A 9,670-nucleotide genomic window follows, 5' to 3' on the forward strand; every position below is an offset into this window, starting at 1 on the left:
CAGATATAAAACAAAATACTTATTTTTTGTGTGAAACCAAAGCGCATAGTGATTGTTCAGTTCAATTTCCTACTAATGAAACAAACGTCTACATTTATTTAGTTTGTATATTTTTGTGAAAATAGAATTAAATGAATCCACAGCAGCATCTATAAATATGGATCATTTAACATCAGCAGAGGATGTTTCAATGTTACACCAAGAGGAGTTATGGCGATATTTTACATAAAAACTAAAATAATTAAATAATTAAATAAATAAATAAATAAATAAATAAATAAATAACCTCAGTCACTAAAGCCACTAAACCTTTTACTTTTTCATCTCGCTAGCTATAAAAAGAAGTGAAGGAACAATTTTGGTTAAACTTTTTAATGTAAAACAAAATCTATTTTAAATGTGTACAATTAGAAATAACATTATTCGATAGACTAAAATAATATTTCGCACAAATTATTTATTTATTTATTTTAAGTAGTAGTACCATTTATATGTTTAAAATACAAAGTACTGGTAGATGGTACTTGTAGCTACATTTTTATTTAATTTCAAAAAAATTATTTTTTATTTCAAAATATTTTACCTTTGTGTAAAATACAAAGTTCACCACGTTTGTCATACTTTTAGTCCAGGAAAGACTTTTTCTTTCTTTCTTTCTTTCTTTCTTTCTTTCTTTCTTTCTTTCTTTCTTTCTTTCTTTCTTTCTTTCTTTCTTTCTTTCTTTCTTTCTTTCTTTCTTTCTTTCTTTCTTTCTTTCTTTCTTTCTTTCTTTATTGATTTATTTATTAAAGGTCAAATAATACTTTCAAAGAAAAACAAATAATTTTAACATCTAGAAGATTCCTTCTCATTGTTGCACTCAAAATCATATTTAAATAAACTTTCACCCATGTAAAAATGCTGCATTATTTATTTTTCCTTCTTTCTTTAGGGTTCAGCGTTATTAAGAAAAGGATTGCTTTTTCAAAACAATATCGTGAGTAATAGTGTTATTACTTGACAAAGCAAATTGACTGAGGACAAAAAAAAATAAAATTAAAATTTAAAAACGTGAGTTTAAACTTAAATCTTAAATGTATCTCTATTACAAACACTCTGGCAAACAATTTTGTACAGCTTCACCTTTGGAAAGGTCCTAAAAATAGATTTGCATTTTTAGTCACATTAATAAAATGTCAGCCTTCATTTCAAAAGCAAAAAGGCAGTTTTTTCATATAAACACATTTATTTTTGCTCTGCTTGGTTCAGCAGGTGGTTTGGGTCCATAAACACATTATTAATGAATAATAAATATCAGCTGTTATGATACTATTGATTTCTGAGGGTGTTTGTTAAGAAGCTGCAGTTGTGTGTCAGGAGCTCAGGGCCCAATATCCCCTTTGGAGCAACACAATACAGGCCTTCACAGCAGCGGGACCCCAAATAAGGACCTAGGGACCACTGGACAGCCAGCAAAAGGACAGAGAAAGACCTCACTCACAAAAAAAGATTTTCTTGTCAACAATTCTTCTTACACAAAAACAGTGTCTTAATGGTAACGGCACACATTTCTGCAATTTTAGCTGCAGTAAAGATAGTCCAAAAATCATTTTCTTTTAAAATCATCTTGCTCAATAATATGTATAGTTTTAATGAAAAAAAGAAAAACAAAAAACTGAACAATGTGTTTGTTTTTTATGGGGGTATGCACAGTCTTTTGGACTCTTACACAGTTAACAAAATGTATTAAATATTTAAAAATCACGAGGATGTTTATGTATACTCCTTAGACTTGATGGGTAGCCATATGAGTTATTATCTTTATTATTGCAGTTAGTTAGTTAGTTTTCGCAACAAATAAATCTATAAACAAATTTTATTGATTTGTTTTCTTTCTTTTTTTTTTCTTTTTTTTTTCTTTGCCTACCAGACAGCGGCTGGCTGGCATGTTGGTCTATAACAAAGAATGTAGTACAAGGCTTCATCAAAGTTTAATGGCGGAGCGGCTCTCCAGTTGAGGCCTATAAATTATATATAATTGACCGTGTAATCAATGTGAGCAGTGGATCAAATTTTCCTGAAACAAACTGGTGGAATGCAAATATTCACAGAGCAACAATAAGAGACGAGCAAGAAAATGACCAGATTGTTCCCATAGCATCCTCAGAAAGGATTGTAGAAATTTTAACTCGTTTGTTTTAAATGTTTTCGAAAACAGAGACGCAGCTGTACATCAAAATCCGCCTTCTAAATTTTTTCAAGAAATTTTTGTGTTAAGGTCAACCTTTTTCTGAAATCCTGAAGGCTTGCATGTTTTCTTTGATATTATTTCTCCAGACAAACCTGTGAACCTCTGTTTGCAGCAGGAGTTTTCTGATTTAGTAGACATATTTGCTCCTTTTAAGGGGGCCCTGGTCTGAGCATGCGAGCTACAGAGCACCTGTTCAGTCTAAAATAGCTGTTTTAATAATTAAAACCTTACAAAAAAATGACTCTGTGTTTTCTGCTGTTCTCCATGTGATGCGTCGTCTCCTCCAGACTCCACCCTGGATGCTGCTGTTGCTCTGGAAGAGCAGATTAAAGAGCTTTCCCTTTTTCCCAGGACAGCCGTGGATAATTGTTTGATTTAAATAATTAAGGATCGGGAGACCTCATTTTCATCCTCTGTGTTTTCTTGTGTCAGAGCCAAACAAGAGCAACTCAGACAGCCGACTTCCTTCAGCGTGAAGCGGAGGAAGAGATGATGTGGCTGCACACAAACACATTTCCTCCCAACCTTTATGCTTCAGTCAGTCAAAACGTCTCCAATGTGACGATACTGTTAGGGGGAAATAACATCACCCACAGCTTCCTCGGTGCCTCACATAGGTAAAGCATTCAACATGCTCTTAATGGCAGATTTAAACATGCATTTCCCTGGAATGAATATTGGCCTGCTAGTTCAACAGCAATTGGAGTCAGCTGAAAGCCAGTCAAGCATTTCATTTCAGGTTATATTTTACTAAGTAGCTCAGTGTTTTTGTCCTAAGCCAATCAGTATGTCTTAAGTCAACTAACATGTTTTTTCGCTGCATTATAGTTGTACTTTTTTAATGTGCTACTAGCTCTGCAGTCAGCAATAGTTGGGATCTATGGAGTAGCTATGTGTAGTCAACGACTTACCTACATGACCACCCCACCATCAACAACATCTATGAGCTATTCTATTCTGGCTTTTTTCAGATCACGGTACAGAAACAGCTCTGGTCAGGGGGACAAATGTCCTAACCTGACTCTCGCCAGATGGATGTCGCTCCGCCTAGCTCCACTCACATCCATCTGGGACATCTCTCATAGAAAGTGATTTCTCCAACCAATTTTATTGTCTAGCCAATCAGGACGCAGGGCTGGAGTTTCATAGATGTGACGTAGTGGAGAAGCGACGTGATGCTGCTATTTCTTCGTTGTTGTCAAATCTACCTAATATTGTTTCATTAAAAGAACATCAGAGAACGGCTCTGAAGGCTTTTGTTGGTGGAAACGATGTTTTCGCCCTTCTCCCGACCGGATTTGGCAAGTTTTGTTTTTCAGGGCGCGCTCGTTAGAGCGAACCATATTAGGAAGCCTTTAGTCCTAGACGTGGGCGGCCCGGGATCGACTCCGACCCGCGTCGCTTTGCCGCCTGTCTTCCCCCCTCTTCCTGTCAGCTCACGGTCAATAAAACGCGTGCCTCTAGAGCCGCAAACACATTTAAAAAAAAACATTTATTTTTTTTTCTGCGTCATTCTCATCAGCGTCACGGGTTAGCTTCGGTGTGAGTGGTTGAAATAGCACGTCGATAAAGATGACTGACAAGTGGCTTATCCAATCATATGCAAGGATTTTTGATAAGGCCCAGCCTTCAAAAAAGGCAATTCCTATGGAGAGGTCCCAGATGGATGAGTGGAGCTAGGCGGAGCGACATACAGCTGGCGAGAGTCAGGTTACAGATGTCCCTCTGATGGCGGCTGTCCCTCCCTACTGATCGAGGAGGGTCTGTAGGGAGGAAGTGCTCCTTTTGAGACCAACCATCACAGCATCCTCCTCCATCGGACTTACTGAGACAGCTCTGGAATGGTTCCGCTCTCATCTCTCTGACCGACCTACCTGAGCATGTCCGCATCGAGAAAGCAAGGTCCCAGACTGAAAAAAATCCCCCGTGGTGTCCCTCAGAGGTCACTCCTTGGACCCACTCTGTTTACCCTCTGCATTCTCCCACTAGGTAACATCATCACCATCTAGGATTCTTTTCATTGATATGAAGATCTACATCAAAACAGACTCCCACATCTCTGCAGGTTCATGAGCATCTTTGGCCACTCTCACCTTCTGTCTTAATGAGGTAAAATCTTGGATGGGCTTCAATCTTCTCCCATTAAATATATCAAACACATTAGCCTTTCTAGTTGGCACCCCATATCAAATTTACTTATCATCTGTCTATGCAACAAGTGGAGTTTGTTTAAGGGGGAAAGAGACGGGGCTAAGCTGTTTAACAGCAACACGGTGTGGTAAATTTAACATTTATTTTCCTGAGATTGCAAGGCACTTTAGATGCTGCTGACTGTGAATGAAAAAGGTTGAATGAGATGCAGATTCTCTGTAATTATACAGACGGTTTATGTTTTCACTGTGAAGCTGTAATATTGGATAGTGAACCTAGCATGGCTCGTGGACTTTTGATTTTGAAACTCTCTCGTCTGACTTTAATGGGGCTTTTGTTTGATTTTATGACTTGAAATCGAATACATATTTAGTCATTATTGTCTCAGTCTACATACTTTCTAAGTTATAGGTCTCTTTGCCTCAGATTTGGCCTCATTTCCTGCAGGCTGGACCTTCCTTTTCCTGAGATCCTCTCCCAAATATCCTTATGTCAAACCCTCTAGTGTTGTGTGATTGAATATATTTTCATTCTGTCTTAATGCCATGTAGTTACTGGTGACTATTTGGGTTTTCATCGGCTACCAAGTGTTTTGTCTGTTCTCCTTTCAGGCCTTTTTCATATCAACAAAAGCATGAATTTACGAGCTTGCATGAATTAAACATGGAATAAGTCCATGTTTAATTTGAAATGTTTCTACACCTGATTGAAAGAAACAACATTGCTGTCATGGGGTCAATAAAAGCAGTAACTTTGTTACCAGCTACAACATATTTTAGAGGTAAGTGTGAAGCGCTTCATCTGCAGTTTGTGCTTGTTTCTTCTTCTCTTATGTTTGAGTTTGTCTCGTTACACATGGATCCCCCACTGGTGCCTGCAGCATTTGGTAAAGCTTTATTTGAACAAACAGAGAGCATGAGTTTCACCTTGTCTCTGCTGCATGCTCTCTGGGTGCGTTTTTATATAAAAAGAAAAGAAAAAATCTTCCGGGTAACTGCTTCAGCTAAGCTAAAAACCTCAGTGCAACCCTCCAAACCTTCTGCACAAACCGCTCCGGTTTTAAAAAACATGTAACCGGGTTTCATTCTGCACCAGGGGAAGAAATAAACATCAAGTCAACTGGAAAGTGGTCTGTAAGGTTTATGCTCCCAGTAGCAGCAGCGGTGCCTTATGATAGCAAACGTGCCACTCAGCGGGGAGCAGAATCAATATGAATAAGCAGGAGATGCTGTTAATTTCACTCTTTTTTTTTTCCAGATTACTCCATCCACTCCTCTCTGGCATGTGTTTCCATGAAGCGAGGAAGCGCATTTTCATAAATAGACCTTGGCCAAGCGCTGCGGTGATGAAATTTTAATGAAGTTCGGAGTCTTGAGTGCAGCACTGGGGCCTTGGAGAATCAGCCCTCTGTTACATTACTATGGCTTTCTCTCTCTCCCTCTCTCTTTTTTTCTGAGACGCACACAAACACACACACCAATTCAAACACAACCCCCAACCACTGCACACACACACACACACACACGTACACAGTCCTGCTGCAGTGGTGCATGGGGCAGCCAGTTGCATATTGACAGCATGGCTGGAACGGGACCAGACTGAGGGGCGGGCGTAAATGTGTGTGTGTGAGTGTGTGTGTGTGTGTGTATGGGATTAGGAAGCTGGTTGGGTGGTGGTGGTGGTGGTGGTGGGGGTGTTTTTAAGAGAGCGGCGTTTTAATTTTTCTGAGGTTTTATTTATTCTAACTTAAATAAGCTGACCCCCTATGAGCGCTCTGTTATACGGAGACGATTTCCGCCTACAGACACACGGGAAGTGTTCAGTTCTGTTGATGGAATATTTATCAGTGACGTTGGAAGATTAATCCTTGGTTCCTGTCATTTGAAAGCTTCTCTATTTGTGGGTTTGGGACACACACACACACTCACACACTCACACACTCAGACTCATACACAACAAGCAGGTTTGGGGCCAACCAACTCAAGCTTTTATTCACTTCAATTATTTAAAATAAAAATAAAAAATCTGGTTTGAAATATAATCTTGTTTCTCTTAAGTTGCGCGTGGCCACATATTCAAAGTTGCATTTATATTTGGACTTTGACAGAGCGATTCTAAGATAAATATGCTTTGTGACTCTTTTGATAACTACTCTACTGTAGGTCTGGCTATATGTTTAGCTCAATTGTCCTGCTGGAAGATGAACATATGTGCCGTATAAAGTCTTCTGCAACCTCCTACAGTTGTTTGTTTTTATTTAGTTCCGTCCATCTTCTCACTTATTTATTAATTTTGACCGCTTGAAGGACTGTTTGGTTGGGAGATGCAGCTCCATTTGTTACAAGACACCACATGTGACTGTGCCTTGCCAAAGTATTCACACTCCTGTGATGCATTTAAACTCAGCTTCACAAAGACCAAGGAACAGAGCAGCCAGTTCAGGGAGCATGGTATTTAGAAGTTTATAGCATGGTTAAGTTACACGGCACTGTTTATTCAATCTTCTAAAAATGGAAACCGACCTTGGTCATTCAGACTGGGCAAGTGGGGAAGATTAATCAGAGTAAATTTTGAAAGAAAGCCATATAAGAAGTCCTGTTTAAAATTTGCAACGAGCTGCAAAGGTATTACTGGATCAGTTTGTCTTAAATGGTTTAAAATGACATCAGTTTGTTTCTAGACATCTTCAGAGCGCCTATTTCCAGCAGGCACTGGGACCCTGAGCCCAACGTAACAATACAACAGGATAGATCTTCATCATGGAGCAGTCATTAGTATGATCACGTGTGCATGCGCGCGCGTGCGTCTCAGAGACGACATTAGGCATACGACGCTGTAATTAAAACATGGCGGCCCTAATTAGGAACATTGTATAACTAATGAGGCCTAATGAGCATCGGGGGCGGGCAAGGCGGTGATCAAACGGCCGAGTTATGAGGCTTAATGGGCGGAGGGCAGAGTGACAGTCCCACCGTTAGTCCCAGACCAACCACACAAGGGTAGTTCCTGCTTATTGTTAAGATAACAACGTGTAAAAAAGATTAAAACCTATGAAAATTTCAGCAAATTCATCTATATGTATTATTATTATTATTATTATTATTATTATTATTATTATTATTATTATTATTATTATTATTATTATTATTATTATCTATACACGGTTAGGTCCCAGTGTGTGTGTATGTGTGTGTGTGTGTGTAAAACTGCTGAACTATGGTGCCGAGTGAATTTCCAGACCCGATGAAAAATGCAATGGCATGAATTATGAAAAGCACAACAATATCGTAGCAGAGTTATCAATATTTACACAACAGGAATCCCACATCTAGGGAAACCCTTTTTTTCTTTAGCTGACTGAAGAAAAAAAAAATAAGATTAAATCTGCGATAGTCTTATATGAAATAATAGGGGGGTTTAAAATAAAAACAGGCCGCGCAGATCGAATAAATAAATGATATTACAGTAGTCAGCTATTAGAATATATTGTGGGGAGATCCCTGCCTTATTTTTCGTTGAACTACGTTGCGTATGAGCGGCTCTTGTAACTAGAGTCGGAGGAAAGACCGCTAGTTATTAGATATTTTGGCTCCCATTTGAGGCAGATTTAGTCTGGTTTGCGTCACTTTTCGCTTGATTTCAGTGCCTATCAACAATGTGAACAACTCCTTCCCTCCCGACGCTTTTCACGTCATATAATACAGACTGTGGAGCAAATGGCCATTTAATGATGATGATGATGATGATGATGATGATGATGATGATAATAATAATAATAATAATAATAATAATAATAATAATAATAATAATAATAATAATAATAATAATAATAACGCTTTTGCGCGGTACCAGTTCACGCACAGAGCGTGAACTTCCACGCGCGCTCTGGTGCCAGCGCGCGCGTGGAAGGCGCACGTGCACCTGCTGCAGGTGAACTCGTACAAATTTGGACACCTAGAGAGTTTCAACTGCTGACCAGAAAACGGCTTGTTTGCATGAATATAGTTGGTTTAAAGGTTACTTGTATTTAATTTTTCATTGCAACATCTTCCCTACGTGGGAAAAAAATGCAACTTAACAAATATTAATATTTAAAGAATATAAAAATGTTTAAGACAGAAAACGTAATAGTAGTAGAACAGTTTAAAATTGCAAGCTGCAGTGGAATGGCCTTTTCCAGCCCAGTGCGCTTTTCTTTTTTTTTGGGACATTCGTGTGGATGAACTTCTCCTCCGTCTCTCTTTCTCGGCCGAGTGTGCAGAAATGATTTCCCAGCAGCGCTCTGCAGCTGACGGACGAGGCTCCTCCGTCACCGCATCAATAGCCAAAATAAGATTCGGCAGCGGGAGTTAATCACACCCCGCGGGCCTGGAGGTTTGAATCAGCGCTCCGTGCGTCTGCCAGTCAGCGCGGAAATATTCGCACACACGCCGGGACGGCACGCAGCTGCAGATGAGCCCGGCTCCAGCGTCGGCTGCGCGCTCATCCTGGGTGTTTACGGACGTAATCAAGCCGTTTTAACTCCAACTATCAGGTCTTGTTGAAATGACTCCAATAAGCGTGGCTCATAATGAGAAAATCCATGCAGCAGAGCCAGTCCGACGTGCGTTTTTCCTTAAAAAAAAAAAAAGAGGATATAATATGAACTTCAACTTTATTCCGAGAAATATGTTCAAAGAGACGTATACTGATTCGGCCTTCTTCAGTCATCTCTCATCAATAATGCATTTAAAACTCTGACAGGATGCCCGAAACGAGGAGCTTCTGCAACACGGAGCCCCGTATCCACAGGCAGACGCCGATTAAACATCCGCGTTTAATTAAAGTACAATTTTAATGACATTAAATTCATTTATGCCGGGGAGGGGAGTTCTGCGGAAACACCCAGGAAGAAAACTGCTGCTCCAGGCGCTGCAGCATGGCTGCATGCAGCGTGTTGCTGCAGCATTGATGCAAAAAAACAAAACAAAAACAAATACATTTCAGTTGCATATTCATTTTTAATCTTATATCTAATTCAATGTGTGTTACAACAGTGCTTTGGAAAAGTACTGCACTTTTTCATTGTCACGCTGCAACCACAAACTTCAGTGTGTTTTGTGGAAAATGAGACCTGGTGAGCTACAAATAGATTTTTTTTTTCCACATCTAAAAATTAAAGGTTCTGCTCAGTCCTCTTTACAAAATAGCTCAAACTCAGTGAGACTGGATAGAGTCTGTAAACATTGATTTTCAAGTCTTCTGACACATTCTCAACTGGATTTGGGTCTGGGCTTTTGTGACCCATTA

Source organism: Fundulus heteroclitus, chromosome 11, assembly GCF_011125445.2.
Source record: "Fundulus heteroclitus isolate FHET01 chromosome 11, MU-UCD_Fhet_4.1, whole genome shotgun sequence".
Classification (NCBI taxonomy): Eukaryota; Metazoa; Chordata; class Actinopteri; order Cyprinodontiformes; family Fundulidae; genus Fundulus; species Fundulus heteroclitus.